The following is a 14,950-nucleotide window of genomic DNA, read 5'->3' as shown; positions in this document are numbered from 1 at the left end:
CAAGTGCAAAATAGCCAAGTGATAGGAGATTTTTTTTAAATTTTATGATATTTTAATTTTCAGGCATTATAGCGATAGAACAATAAAAAAATTAATTAGAAAGCAGTATAACACTGTCAAATTTCAGAAACCCTTTTAACAGCCAGCATGAACTTTTGCTCATTCCATAACAATAATGGTACAGTCAGCAGGCAGAGTGTCTCTACCTCCTCCACACATACAGCAAATAGTAGACCAACACAGGGAATACCAATCCAGAAATGTTGTTGTGCGTCTTCAAATATTAAAATAGACTTCAGTGTAACCCACATTCCAAGAAAGTAATTATCAGACTTTCTAACATCTGAATTAAACCAAACCAGTTTTTAAAACTGTTGGAAGTAAAATAATTCAAATAAAGCTAGATAAAACAAAGCCAGTTCACAATCATTCCTCAAATCTCACAAAGATCAAATCCCACATGAAAGTAAAGCCTGTTTGTATGCTGTTGAGACTAGATACAATCCCAGAAGGGAATTGGGGAGGGGGATGGAAATTCAAGTCAGGACAATTAATGTAACTTTCCTACCAGTCAAGTGCTTTGGACTCCACATATGAAAATGGAAAAACAGTGTAGCCATGAAAGCATCAATGTGTCATTTCTGTAAAATATGACATTTTAGGCATGTAAAATTTTAAGTATGATTTTAAATATAAAACTGGAGTCTTCTCACATTCAAGTAACAGCTCCTACTTCCTGTACACAGGAAAAGAAACATCTTAAATATTTAAGTTTCACCACAAGAAGATCATATCACTTCAAATAACACAAGTATTTCTCTGAACTTCAGAAAGAACACTCATTTGAAAATATGCCAGTTTTCTTCCTAAGGAAACTAGTAGAAAAACTGGGTGATGATTAATTTTTAAATAAGCAGTTGTACTTTGTATATCAGAACACTCTGGAGGTACAAATCTTTTTCAGTTTTTAAAGTTTTTAACGCAAAATTAACAAAGTAATAAGTGCTAAGTGCAAAGAGCTAATTTGCGCAAGTCAATATCGTTATACAAAATTCATAGATATATGAAGGTAACACATCTAGCAAAAATCAATTTAGCTCATTCAGGAATAGTCCAACTGGTGAAAAATCCATATGAATAATCTATTTCTTTTGCAGATGTTATTTTCAAAGCGTCAGCCATCATTCAGGTGAAAACAACCTGGCGCTGAATCTCTCTTCAAAGAACAGCCTACAGGTTCAAGCCAGCAGATTTTCAATCCCTGTTTCGTACTTAGACTTCCTCACGGGCATAATTTTATAGATGGCCCTCAGCAAACCTCAAACGCATCACTCAGTTGGTGAAATCCGGCACTGTGCCTCCAGAGTGTTTTGGTAGTAGTAGCCAAGTGTATTGGAGATGTCCCGGTTGGTTAGCTAGTGCTTTGTATATCATACAGGAACCAATATAGAAAAAATATTTTGATAACAATAGTGCCTATCTGAACAACACTTGATGTCCGAGCTCCAGTATTAAGTAGTAATACATTCTCTTTTGCCTTCCAGAGACACTACAAATAAGTGAAACAAATCAATATTTATTTTTGGTTTTGAGCTTCACATAGCAGAGAACTAAGTTATTGTCTCCCTGTGAGTTCGTATGAAGAGAGTTTGTAAGGAGACCAAATAAAATATACTATATGTGGGCCACATAAGCTACTGTCAAGTGACAAGTATTTAAGATTTAAGGACTTTTTTTAAAAAGCTAACAAATGGAAATAGTTAGAAGAAATGTTTTAACAATATGATGGTATCTCCAAAAGCACTGTCTAATTAAAATAGAAATAACCAAAACATATAATGTAACCCCACACACACCCTGAACCCCTTTTAAAATGTGTTTCAGGCCAGTAGTATAGCGTATATATGCAAATATCATCAGGCATAACATCTGATCACCACAAATTTACTCTGCCATACTTGAAAAGCGTTAACACAATGAAGGTACTGAGGAAATAAAAACAAAGTAGAGATAACGTCACTGGCTAAATCATACTTAATTATCCAAATCTACAAAGAAAATCATATGCTTGTTCTCAAAGGTGGATCACCATAAAAAGGATGAACATGTACATACAATGTTTATCTTGTTATTAAAGAAACAAGATGGAATTATATTGCTATGTTTATATTTATATGTATTTTAAATTGTGTAATTTTGGATGTTTTTATGGTTTTTAACTTATATTAATTGTTTTACGTATTTTAACTTGTATGTGTTTGTAATCCGCCCTGAGCCTGCTGGTGTGGGGAGGGTGGAATATAAATTGAAAATAAATTTTAAAAGATTTTAAAAAACGATGACAAGGGGAAAAAAAGATATGCCCATACAATGAAGGGCACCTTATTCTTCTGAGCATGAACCAAATCATATCTGGACAGTAACAGGAATGGGCACTATATAATAGTCAAACAAGATTATTTTCTGTCCTATAAACATAGTGAATCCCCTTTGAACTCAATTGCTGACAGAACACAAGCAGTAAACTTTTACTAGATCAACTTGTGTGGGTATGGAAACACATGTTTGGGGGGATTTTTAAAGTTAGGCAGAACTTTATGAGACAGAATGGGAAGCATCTAAATCTTAAGTATGTAAAATATTTTCAATCACTTCAGGGTGGCCAGTTTAAACTAACTATTTCAACAGTCCATAAAATTCTCATATAAACAATACTACCTTTTACATTCATAGCACCTAAGTATTAGAACATGAGAATTAACTACATCTATATCTGACACAAGATAGTAATTAATCCCACATGAAGTACAGAGGATGGTAATAAGCCGTCTAAAGAAAAAGCTACTCCAGCTCCCAAAGGCAACTTTGGCTAGTCAGCAGTGACCGAGTCATCAACACTAACAGTATCTTGGAGCATTCCTATGCACTGAATAGTGATTCAGGGCTGGAATGATCACCTGGTCACAAAACTCAAATCCATCCAAAATCTCTTTTTAAAGAGAATTCTAGCCCTGCCCAGAGGCACCCCAGCCACTCTGATATGGGTGGAACTTGTTGCCTCCACTCAGGGTCTGTATATTTATTTCTTTACATTATTTATAGTCTGCCTTTCTCAGTGAGACTCAATGTGGATTACATAGCACAAGTCAGTACAGTCAATTTCAACGACATTTTAATGAACAAGTAATAGAGCATACACATGCAAATCAGAGCATAAGCAATTCTAGGAACAACATACTAAATAACAGAGGAACTACTTAGTACAATCATACTTACAGCAATAGTAGTAGAGTCTATGGTCCCTCTCTATCCCTTTACTTGATGGATCTCATTGAGACCACTTCCTCACAGTACAGCCCACTTATCTGAGTAAAAAGAACTCTTGAATAATTCAGTTTGCATAGGTTGCAAAAAGCAAGGAGAGTGGGAGCCTTCCTAATCTCTTCAGGTAGACATTCCATAAAGTGGAGGTGACCATGGAGAATGCACATGTACAGACAGTGCTGATTTTGCCCATATGCGAGGTGGCACCTGCAGAAGGTCCTGTTTAGACAAGCAAAGCTGCCATGGAGAAACACAGGGAGAGAGGCAGTCTCATAGATATGATGGACCAAGGCCGTGAAGAGCTTTGTATGTGATAAGCAAAACCTTGAATTGAACCCAGTAACTGATAGGTAGCCAACAGGAGTAATATTCATGCTCCTCCCAGCTCCCTATAATAGCCAAACTGCAGAGTTCTGCACCAACTGGAGTCTCCAAGTTAACTTAAAGGGGAGACCTTTGTATAGTGCATTACAGTAGTCATGTCACGATGTTACCATGGCATGGATCCATGAAGCATCTTCAAGGCTACAGTGAGTTAGTGGAAAGTATTTTTTGCAGCTGCCTTGCTTTTCTAGCAGTAGCACTGGATCTAGTATAACCCATTAACTGAGTCTGCAAGGATCAGACAAACTTGTTACCATGCTTAGATTCTGAAAAAAGCAAAGGAATGACACTACTAGTCTACTCTGCAGGCAATATGTCAAGATGATGCAGAAAGATGCTGTCTGGGTAAGCACACTACAACAATATTCTCCACAACTAATCCATATCCGATGATACCAGGGTGTCCCTACGGCAGATATCAATATTCAGGGCTGGGTATTCAAGTATGATGCAATTAGAGACAGTCTACAGCTCCAAATTTCCCCTCTGGTTTAAACTGATTAAGAGGGACCATGTCAGAGGTTTCTACCTATCTAGCATTACTTGCTATAATATCAGAATAGCCTTTACTTCTATTCTGTTGCAAACCATGGCAACAGTTTTGTTTGATGGCCACTTCCCTCAAAAAAACTATTTGCCTAATGTTTATGTATTTGTGGAGCTCCAGAGTATTTACCCCACTATATTATATCCTGCTCTCTTTACACACAGCCTGGAACCAAATTTCTTGCAGAGGCTTCGAAAAGCTTTAACTCTTCCTCCAAAGAAGAGAATCTGATTTTTCTTCTCATATACTGACTTGCTTGTTTGATACAGGGTGTTGTGTCTTGGCAGCCAAGAAAATTTGGTAGAAAGTCATACTTGAAGGATGAAATGTTTTTACATGGAAAGCAATCCAAGCTCAAAGTTTGCTAGCATCACTTCTCTTTTTCTAATGTTTCAAAACATTGATGAGTTCTACTCTGCTCATTCTCTTCCCATAATTAACCTTCCCTTACATTCCACATCATTCCTTTATTATAAAACAGTTTACAATTGGTAGCACCCAAGAACAAGGTTTTCATGGGGCTTAAGCTTATAATGAGCTCCTAGTACTGCACAGTCTCCATTCCAAGAGGTCTGCTAGCTGGTACAACATTGCCTTAGAAAACAGACCTCTCTCTAAGGTGCTGTTTAAAGGAAAGCATGTTAATTACCATTTCCTTGGAGGTAATATGTTACATCTGCCAAAAGAAAAGTTCCTTCTGCACTTGCAGCACATAAAATAGACTTAGCCTAGTAGAGGCAGCATTAAGACATGGGGTCCATTTAAACAGCACTAACACAAGCTCCAAGTATGGCATTTCTGGGCATCAGAAAATATCCAAATTTGTTTATTATTTGTGCAGGCATGCCCAGGAACTGCTGGATCCCAGTTTAATGTTCTGGCTCTTCTACAAGACATGTCCAATACCTCAGTTATTTCATATATCACACATTCCATCTGTTTTAGAGCTAACAAGATGAATACAACACAGAAGAAATGAGAGCACCACATTGTAGGGTATATCAAATAGACTCAGGATGCAAGGACAAAAGCCATCCAGAATACACAAATGAATGCTTCCCAGCAGCCTGAACATTTTGACAGAAACTGTGAAACTGACCAGTCTACTTACATTACAGAAGGTTGACTAACAGGGAGGAGAAAGACAAGTACTTTAAAGTTACATGACTACCAATTATCTCAGGTTTTGGCACTGACAGCAACAAGATGTACTGCTTTGCTGCAACTGTCTTGACACAACCCATGCTTTCCTTCCTGCCTAGTCTGCTTGCTTAAACTTTTTGCTGTACATTCCAAATTCACTCCCAATTCCTTACACTTTTATTCCTCAGCAGCTTCAAGACAGCATAGGCCAGATGATGTTCGTTTTTTCCTCTGGGGGCGGGGGGGGGGGGACAGCAACAGAAACTGCTTAGCTCACACAGTATAATTAGCAATTGTAACATTCCATGTTTAAAGGACATTGCAGAAAACTGGAACATGCTCTGTAGCAGCCAAATATATAAATGTTATAGTTTCAAGTTAGGTATGACATATTAACTAATGTATAGTTTGGGATAGCTCTGGACAATGCACTTTCCTTTGCTCTCTAATATATCACTTACTGAGCTCTCATCCCAGGTTAACTAATAAGGGTATGGGTATAAATGTTTTTTTAAAGAGGCAGGCAGCCAATAGTTATAGATCTGTATGGCCCTGAAGGCCACAGCAACTTCATCACTAGACAAAACAACAGTAATAATACCCGTGCTTATATCCCACTTTTCTAGACAGATTAGTGCCCACTCAGAGCAGTGAACAAGGTCAGTGTTATATTCCCACAATACAACTGGGGCGATACTATATGATAGGGCGAACCTTCCGCCAGGGACAGCCCAATCCTACACATGCCTCTTCGGAGGAAGCCCGAACGCATTCAATGGGATTTTGCCCAGGTGAACACGCAGAGGACTCCCGCCTGCCTAACAGTGAAATCCTAGGCAGTTACTCAAGTCTAAGCCATTGATTTGGATCTCACTGTAAATGACGCGCCCAAGGTCGCACGGCACGGCACGGCGCCCGAGTAAACCCTATCACTACAGACCCACCGAAGGGCGTCGGAGGGGAGAGTCTCACCGCGAGGGCGGCCCACCACGGCGCATCCTCGCAACCGCCAGCCCCGCCAACGGGACCAGAGCTTCGACGCAGTTCCCCCTTCCAACACCCCTCCTCGCAGCTCGCCTGGCTGGGTGGCAGCTCCTCTCCTTCCCGCCTTCTCGCTTACCTCTCCCGGGGTCCACGAGCAAAGGGGCGGGGACGGACCCTCTGGACCCGCCACCTCCGGAAAGGGGCCGGGCCAGAGCGCCGAGATGCTGAGGGGAACGGCGGCCCCGAGCCCGCCCGCTCGCGCCGCTAAAGCTCGCCGCTGCCTCTCGCGGGCTGCCGTTGCGGCTCCCAGTCGCCGTTCGATTCTCTCATCAACGACCGCCGCGCTGCACCTCTGCTCGGCCGCCGCCGCCACCTCTTTCTCGGCCAGCCTGGTTCGGGACTGGGAGGAACGGCCGTCGCGCGTGACCACGCCCCTCTAGCGTCACGTGGCAAGGGATCCTTCGCTCTGTGTGGAGGCCTCTGCTCAAACTCCGCCCCCAGCGCGGCCGGGTGATTCCGCAGCGCTGCGAGCAGAAGGTCTCGCGCCCGCCCGGCTGCTTTCCTCTCAGAGAGCCCCTCACGGTCCCTGCGCGGCCTCTACTGGCAGCCCGCCGCTTTACCTGTGACTGGAGCCCACCGCTGGGCTCAGCAGTCAGCACGGTAGATGTCCTCAGGCCTTCCTAATATACATGTGGCGTACTGGAGTGTTTTGAGATAGAGTTAACGTAGAACGTTCCCCTTCAGTAGTAATTATAAATTATAAATAAACTAGTAATTATAAAAATTGATACCCCACAACTTTTGCTCCTTGAAACAATGATGTCTGTATTAAGCCCATTAACATTATTCCGTGCGTCGTCTTTAATACTGCTGGGTTATGAAGACATTCAAACATTTCACAACAAACATTTCATTTCTATATAGACATCATATTGTGCAGCTTGTTAAAATGCTGAGGCCCAACAATCAGCAGACCATTCCCATGTGCTTCCATCAAGGACCATAACAGAGTTTTGTATTCCCTCGCCAGTTATTAGCATGTCCAAGTCTAAGTGTGCCCATGGAACCTCAGTTCTATTTATTAGGCATCTAGTTGATACTTGCAATACATATAAATGAGATTCCACTGTATATCATCCAGCTGGTGCAGCTGACATTTTTCTGGGAAAGTACTCAGATACCAATTCCATGTACCAGACATCCACATTAATATTAAAATCCTCTTTCAGCATATGAAAAGGCCAGGCTGTTCCCTTCCTAGACTGGTCTTCAGATTAATTGCCAAAGACGCTTCTTTAAGATGCTTATGTAAGGATATGCAAAGTTAGGCATCCATAAACCCATTTATTTTCATAGGCATAGGGAAGGTTGGCAACTTCAGGTTGGGAAATTCCTGGTGATTTGAGAGTGGAGCCTGGAGAGGGTGGAGTTTGTGGAAGAGGTGGGCTTGATGGCACAGATATCTGTGCCATCTATCTCACCCTCCAAAGCTGACATTTTCTACTGAGGAATCTCTAATCTGGAGATTGTTGTTAATTCTGAGAAGAATTCAGGCCCCACATACAGGCTAGCAATCTTAGCATAGGGACCCCTAATTTCTTAAGTCTGAATTGTGCACCATCATTGTTAACTGCTAGCTACTGGGCCACACCTATTTGAGGAGGAGCTGAAAAGAAAAGTTTGGCAGCTGAATTGTGGCTCATGAATTTTTGCGTCTGCTCAAAATGAGGGAGGGTGTAGTGAAACTCCAGGGGCATGCCATTTGCTTTTTGATTTTTTACTGAATAATTTGATAACTCATTTTCAAAAACAAAAGCCATATAATATCTTTTATGAAAGACTAACTAAAAGAAATATGTTATTTTATGTACAGCTATTTTAAATACTATTGATGGGCTAAACCTAGATTTGTCTCATTATGTTTTTGTAAGCTGCCTTGAGTCTCCTTGTGGAGAAAAAGGTGAGACATAATAACAAATAAATAGGGCAGAATAAATGCGCTTTCTTGAGATAATAGCTCCTTTTTGTTGCTTCAGTGGAAAACTGAACGAACCTTTTAGAGGATTCTTAGCAAATGGACATTCATGTATGCTTCTGAGATCAATGGTCTCTTTCATAAATATATAGTGCAATCCTAAGGGGGGCAGGGAAAGTGAATAGGAACCTAACCAAGGCTTGTGACGGTGGAACTGGCTCCTACGTGGGCGTAAATGGCCTTCCGTCGGCGGTGGCACGAGGCGCACTACCGCTGCCAGGCCGGCACCAGCACGAGCGAGAAGCGGTCAGGCGGAGGCAGAGAAGCGGTGTAGGGCCCCGCGTCGGTGCAGAAGGGGGCGGGGCAGAGGGCGGGGCCAGAGTTAGTTCGCTCCCTAAGCCCTTCCAGAAGCGGGAATGCCCACAGTGGCGCAAAAGAGCTACGCCACAAAAAAACAAGGCGTAGCCCATAGGCGCCCATTGAACGGCAAAAGCTCGGCCCCCTCTCCGAGCACCCAGCCCCGCCCCCATGGCCCAAAGGACCATAGGATGGGAACTGTCATGGGGGCCAATCCATGAGTGCTCCCGGAATAGATAAGCCCTCCCCCTTGCACCCAATCACTTGCAGATGCACCCTACAAAACATCCAGCCGGCGCTGCCCGCACTCTCAGGTAAGTGAGCACATGGCTGAAAGCTCTGCCCGTTTGCCATGTGCTGTGGGCACTTTGAACATGAGGCGGGAGAGAGGGTGTCCACAGTGGCACGCACTGAGTGCACTTTGGGGACTTTGCGAGAAAAGTGGGAGAACTTTGCACTCCCGCAAGGGAAGAAGGGCAAAGTCCAGAATGTCTAGCTAACTAACAACAGCCACTCATGTTTCCTTGCAGGTTATCTGACTCTGAAGTTCCAGCTCAGTAAGCTGCAAGGGAGCACTGACGGGTAAGGAGGAGATGGGGTGACGGCTAACCCCTCTCACTGATTAGTGCTAACTGCCCCATCACCTGAACTCACCTGACCACTAGCCTCTTCAGGTGAGGCTCGGCAGGGGAGGGGGCGATGGCAGCAGCCCCTGCCTGCCACAGAGGCAGTTGCCCAGAAAACTACTCTTGACCAGGTGTTTGTAACTACCTGCTCGTTTCCTCCTTTAAAGGTAAAAGCACCCCAAGGCAGAGTGCATCCTCGCCAGACGGTCTTGCATCAGTTGGTCACTGCCGCTGCCGCTCTCTACTATGTGCATCTCCTCAGACGTTGGAGTGTGGGCTTTGCCTCAGCCATGGACCGAGGCAAAGCCCACATGTGTGTCTTTCTCTTGCAGGCACGTCCTGAGCATGCCTGCTGCCTCCCTGCTCCCCCGTAATCCTCTGTGAGTGACATTCGGATCCAGCCCAGGAAGCAATATCTCACAGCAGTCTGCATTTCAGCCTTGCCCCTGGGAGCGAGAAGGAGGGCTGCGCAAAATGCCTTGGCTCGCTTTCCAGCCTAGAAACAATGGCACTTTTTCCAGTTTAATAAAACGAGTTGAAAAACAACAAACTTCTGTGTTTGCATGCCTGACTGACATTGTCATTAGCCCTTCCCTCAACACCCTGTCACACATTTCCACTCGCACAAATGTATCAAGCAGACCCCGTTCAGCCTCCCTGCCCTCCTTCCTCCCACCAATGTAGAGAGGTGGGAATTGAACTGTGGCCCATGAATGTCTGCGGGGAGGGGGGAGGCACTGAGGACTTTCATTCTCTGATAGGCTGAGCGGCTGGCATCTGATAAGCCAGGAAGATGGGGTGCAAGTGGAAAGCTGTTGCCAGGGGGTGGGGGTTGTGTTTGCAGAAGCAGGGATGGGCTTGGCATGGGGAGGGTCTGTCAGTTCACTCTGGGAGGTCATCTCCCCAGTACTGGGACATGGTTATCAAGGTTCGGCCCCTGCTCTCACTTTGTAGAGATGCAGTGATGTGTTCCCGTTGTGCGGCAGCAAGTCTGAGCGCGCTTTTCATTCCCCTCATTTCCAAATGGCCTCCTGGCCTCCCACATGGTTCCCAATGGGCGTTCCTGTCACTCATTGCTGGCCCCGCCTCCCCCCCACCTGCTTCTCCGGAACCTGGGGACTAATTAGGGTTGCCAGTCTCCAGGTGGTAGCTGGAGATCCCCCAAAATTACAACTGCTCTCCAGGCAACAGAGATCAGCTCCCTACTGTCTGGTCCTACGTTTTGGGGGGGGGGGGGAACCTTTTTCTTTTGGTGGTGGCAGCAGCAGCGGGTATGTGCAGGCGCACTGTGCTGCAGCCACCAGCCTGGCCCTCATTGGAAATGGGGGCTGGACGGGCGAGGGGGGTGTTTGATCTGGACCTTCACTGTCACCTCTGCCCTCCTCCCTGGCAGCGATTCCTGCCCTCTGATGGGGGCCTATTGGCAGCGGCGGGGATCACGGCCTCCCCGTTGGCTGTGCCGCTGCTTTTCCCTTGCCTGGATGTGAGGGGAGGGGTGTGGCCATTGGCTGGTGTGAGCAGGGTTGTCAGGGGAATGGTGGGTGGGACCTCCCAGGGGCTGCTGCATTTCGCCTTGTCACGCTCGGGCGACAGCGGGACTATCCTGCAAAAGTCAATAGGGTGCCATCCAGCATCACCCCATTTACACCAGCGCATGAGCGATGGCGCTGCCTGGGGGCTTTGGATTGCACTGATAGTCTGCTTTTCCTCACTAATATGGCAGCAGCACATAACTTCATTCTCTCATACTATTTTTTTTTTATACCTGATCCTTGAATAAACAGGTGTTTTTCTGTCTTCAGTACCTTTTATTTTTGTATCTGCCAGTCTAAAAACCCTCTAAATCTAACTTTTAAATACAAAAGAAATACTCTCGAGAAAGGGAAAGACCAAACAGTAGATTTGCTAACCTCTTCATCCTAAAGGCAAGAGGTTAGCAAATCTACTTGTTTATGACTCTGTAGAATTCAGAAGATGATGGTCAATGAATCCAACTTACCTGCCCTGTGATCTATGGCAAAACTATCTTGTCATTTCTTGTCTGTCACATGGAAATGGAATTCTGTTTTCTACAGTGGCTGGGCGAAGAGGATAGACTACAAGCTTACGAAAATAAAGTCATCTGTAGGGGGGTTTATTGCTGTTTTGATAATTTTTAAAGTTTAACTTTGGTTAACCAATTTATATAGAATAAGGTTACAGAAGAGTTGTCAGTAAGCTATGGGCTGTGGCTGACAAACACAAATACCATAATAAATGTGTTAGTCTTTAATGTTCCACAGGACTCTTGGTTGTGTTGCTTTCACCTAGCAATTCAGCTGATGCAATGCTAATCTTCTAATTGCCAATAATAATGTTTATGAAACTTCACTGGACGCATAAATGCTGGAGCATGCTAAGGTGAAACTGACAAGCAAAACTAAGCTACGGCTTGGTAGCTACAATTTAAAAAATAGGTAGGAAGGCCTGAGCTTTTGCTGTACAGGGTACCTTCATTAAATCTGCCACAAAATAAATGCTGCTGTTCTGTAACATCATAATGCTAGGTCCCATAGGTACATAAAATAAAGAATCCAATAATAACTATTAAAAGAATCATAATGGGGAAGTGTAAGGTTTGTTTCATGTGAGTTGTGAACTAATTACCTAAAACTAGGTGGTGTCGTTTCATCCTTTGTTTTATTACCATGGACATATTATAAAATCAGAGGGCTGGATCCTACCAACAGTTCCACTGATTCAGTATCTTGGAGGGAAAGCTTCACTCAATTCCCTTTCTTACTGCAGCCCCCAATTCTGTGTGGATTTTTGAAGAGAAGCTGTGAAATGGTATGATTGAGCCAAGATGAAGAAATTGACAGCTTTCCTAAAATCAGAAGCAAAAGCATCTCAGCAATGGTTTGCAAGCTTTAAAGAACCTTAAGATAAGAACAATTTTAAAGGAAAATTTGGAGATATATAGAAGGATATAAGAGCCTTACACTACAGAGTTGCACTGTTGTCTGATCAGTAATAGCTTGAAGGTGCTTCTGAAGCCCAGCTGCATAGTACCCAGTCAGAAGTGGATAAGGATAGAGCTGTGGAAACCATATGTAATATTTTCCCTTTGGTACGAGTTATATGCCTTTTAAGCAGGATTTGAGTCTAGTAATACCTTAGAGACCAATAAGATTTTCAGGATATAAGCTTTCGAGAGTCAAAGCTCCCTTCTTCAGAACGAGCTTTGACTCTCAAAAGCTTATACCCTGAAAATCTTGTTGGTCTCTAAGGTGCCACTAGACTCAAATCTGGCCATTCTACTGCAGACCAACATTGCTTCTCACTTGAAGACACCTTTTAAGAACTGTGTAATATGAAAATTTTTATAGAAAAGTGGGGGGGGGGCTACATACACTGGTACCCAAATAGGCAGTCTCCTAATTAGTTGGGGAGAATTAGCTTAAAGCAGACAAGTGAGAGGGGGTAACTGGGATTCTCCACCTATGTTTATGGAGATTATTCTCTTAGAGAACTCTTGAAATGAACCAGGCAGATGTTCAACTGGAAAGGTTATTTTAATTAAAAGAGAAATAAAAGGGCAAACATACAAACGTAAGAGAAAATCAGGGAGGAAAAGGAAGAAAGCAGTTTTGGGGAAGGCGATAGTTACCAGTATCGGGGATAGAGGTCTGATGAGGCAGCAGCAAAACAACCAGCATGTCATAGAAAAGAGAAGAGGCCCAAGAGAGTGGCCTCCACTTGAAGCCAGCTGGGTGACCTTGAGTCAGTCACAGCCCTAGGAGCTCTCTCAGCCCCACCCTCCTCACAGGATGTTTGTTCTGAGGATAATAATAACATACTTTGTAAACCGCTCTGGGTGAGTGTTAAGTTGTCCCATAGGGTGGTATATAAATCAAATATTATTATTATATCTATAACCTGCTCCTCAGCAGGAGGAGGGGTTTGACTGCTAACAACCCACCTCACCCCTTCCATCATAATATAAACTGGGGCCATGTACTGATTAATTTAAAGAAAAAAATGCAGGGAGCTTGCACAGAATTTCCTGCATCTCATCTGGTTTGGTCTCAAAGATGACAGTTGTAAGGAGATGGGACCTCTGTCTTTGCCAGGTGCACATGACAAGTAGAAATTGGTAGTATGAAGCTTTTCTCTTCATTACATCTTTACAATAGGAAAACTGTTGCCTTCTCTTTTTGGTCATTATACACCTATCTACTAAGGGCAGAGAGGAGACATCACATCCAGTAAACACACACAGCTGTGTGAGTGGAGAAGGAGGTGAAAAGTGAGCTAGCAATTCTTTTATGTGCAATGACTAAATAGTAGGGTTGGGAACAGACTGCTTCTGTGAAGAAGTTTGATGTTTCAGAAATCAAACTGTAAACTCTTCATGAACATGATCAGCTACACATTTCTGCAGAGAAAGTGATGTTAAAGGACAAAAGTTGGAAACCTTGCTATATCTCAGGGGACTGGTGGAAACTGCTTAGCAACCATGCATGCATGTTTACTTAGAAATAAGTCCCATAGAGCACACAGAGTTTATTTCTAAGTAAGTGTGCTTAGGTCTGCAACCATTTTCCTCATTAAGGTTTATTTATTTATTTATTTGGTAAAGATTTCTGAAGGGTAAAAGATTATTTCATTTTGTCTTTATCTTTTCCTGCGCAGTATAAATATGTTAGCCAATGTTAGCAAGCAAATATTATTACCAAAATTTCAAGAGTGTCAAAACACGCTGATAGTGGCTTTCAATATGACAGAAATTAATACTAATCTCAATTAAACTGAAAATCCTGGTTACCTTAGAAAGCTACTCTCTTGCCCTAAACTAGTAGCTTTCAACCCATGGGTTGAGACTAGACATGGGCATGAACCACATTACAAACCAAAAAAAACCACGAACCGCCTGATTGTCTATTCACGATCTGGCGGTTTGTGAGGGTCCATGGCCAACAAACCAGCGTTCATTGGAAGCCCGGTTCATTGCGTTCGCCCACGGTTCGTGAAGCCAGACAGTCAAGCACCATCAATCAATTCCCTTGGAAACGGACCTGGGGGAATGCCTGAACTCTGTCTGCACTCCTTCTGTCGCCCTGGAAACCCGAATCGAAGTCCAGCTTACCTTGATCGGCAGGTCTTCCTTCCAACCATAGAGCTGCAAATTGGTTACAATTGGTTACATGGGAGAAGACACCCGGGGGGAGGGAGGGGAAGGGGGGTGTTCTGTAGCCATGGGCACTCCAATCTCATCCCTGCAAACCCTGATAGGCAGTTCTGACAGCCAACCCCTTGTACACTGGGCCAACATCAACTGGTGGCTCTAATTGTATCGAGTGGGAGTTTCCTGGGGGCCTCGGACTGGAGAGAGTATAACTCCAAGATCCCTATTGTAATCTTGACCAAACTTGGATGCTTGCTGGAGGAGAGCCTGCTAAACACTCCCTGTGAATATGGGCTCTCTAAGTGCAACAAGGGCCATTCCAATGCCCACGAACCATGAACCGCGAACCGGTTCAGTAACGGGAAATGTTAGTTACGGTTCATTTGTTTGGGTTCGTCAGCGGCACCAAACCACGAACCACAGGTTCGTTAATTTTTTTTTGT

At 43.7% G+C, this 14,950-nt stretch overlaps 1 protein-coding gene across 2 annotated transcripts in view; it reads right to left on the bottom strand.

Annotated features, from left to right (window-relative positions):
- The window catches only part of OSBPL8 (oxysterol binding protein like 8), a 142,514-nt gene extending 135,739 nt beyond the window's left edge, over window positions 1-6,775 (bottom strand). For both annotated transcript variants that reach the window (XM_054988231.1, XM_054988233.1), the window contains exon 1: window positions 6,519-6,775. The gene's annotated coding sequence lies outside the window, so the exon portion shown is untranslated. The remainder of the gene's footprint in view (window positions 1-6,518) is intronic.
- Between the last annotated feature and the right edge of the window lie 8,175 nt (window positions 6,776-14,950).

The sequence above is a fragment of the Eublepharis macularius genome, chromosome 9 (assembly GCF_028583425.1).
Source record: "Eublepharis macularius isolate TG4126 chromosome 9, MPM_Emac_v1.0, whole genome shotgun sequence".
Classification (NCBI taxonomy): Eukaryota; Metazoa; Chordata; class Lepidosauria; order Squamata; family Eublepharidae; genus Eublepharis; species Eublepharis macularius.
Note: the sequence above shows the minus strand (reverse complement) of the source record. Positions and strands in the feature narration are given on the sequence as shown.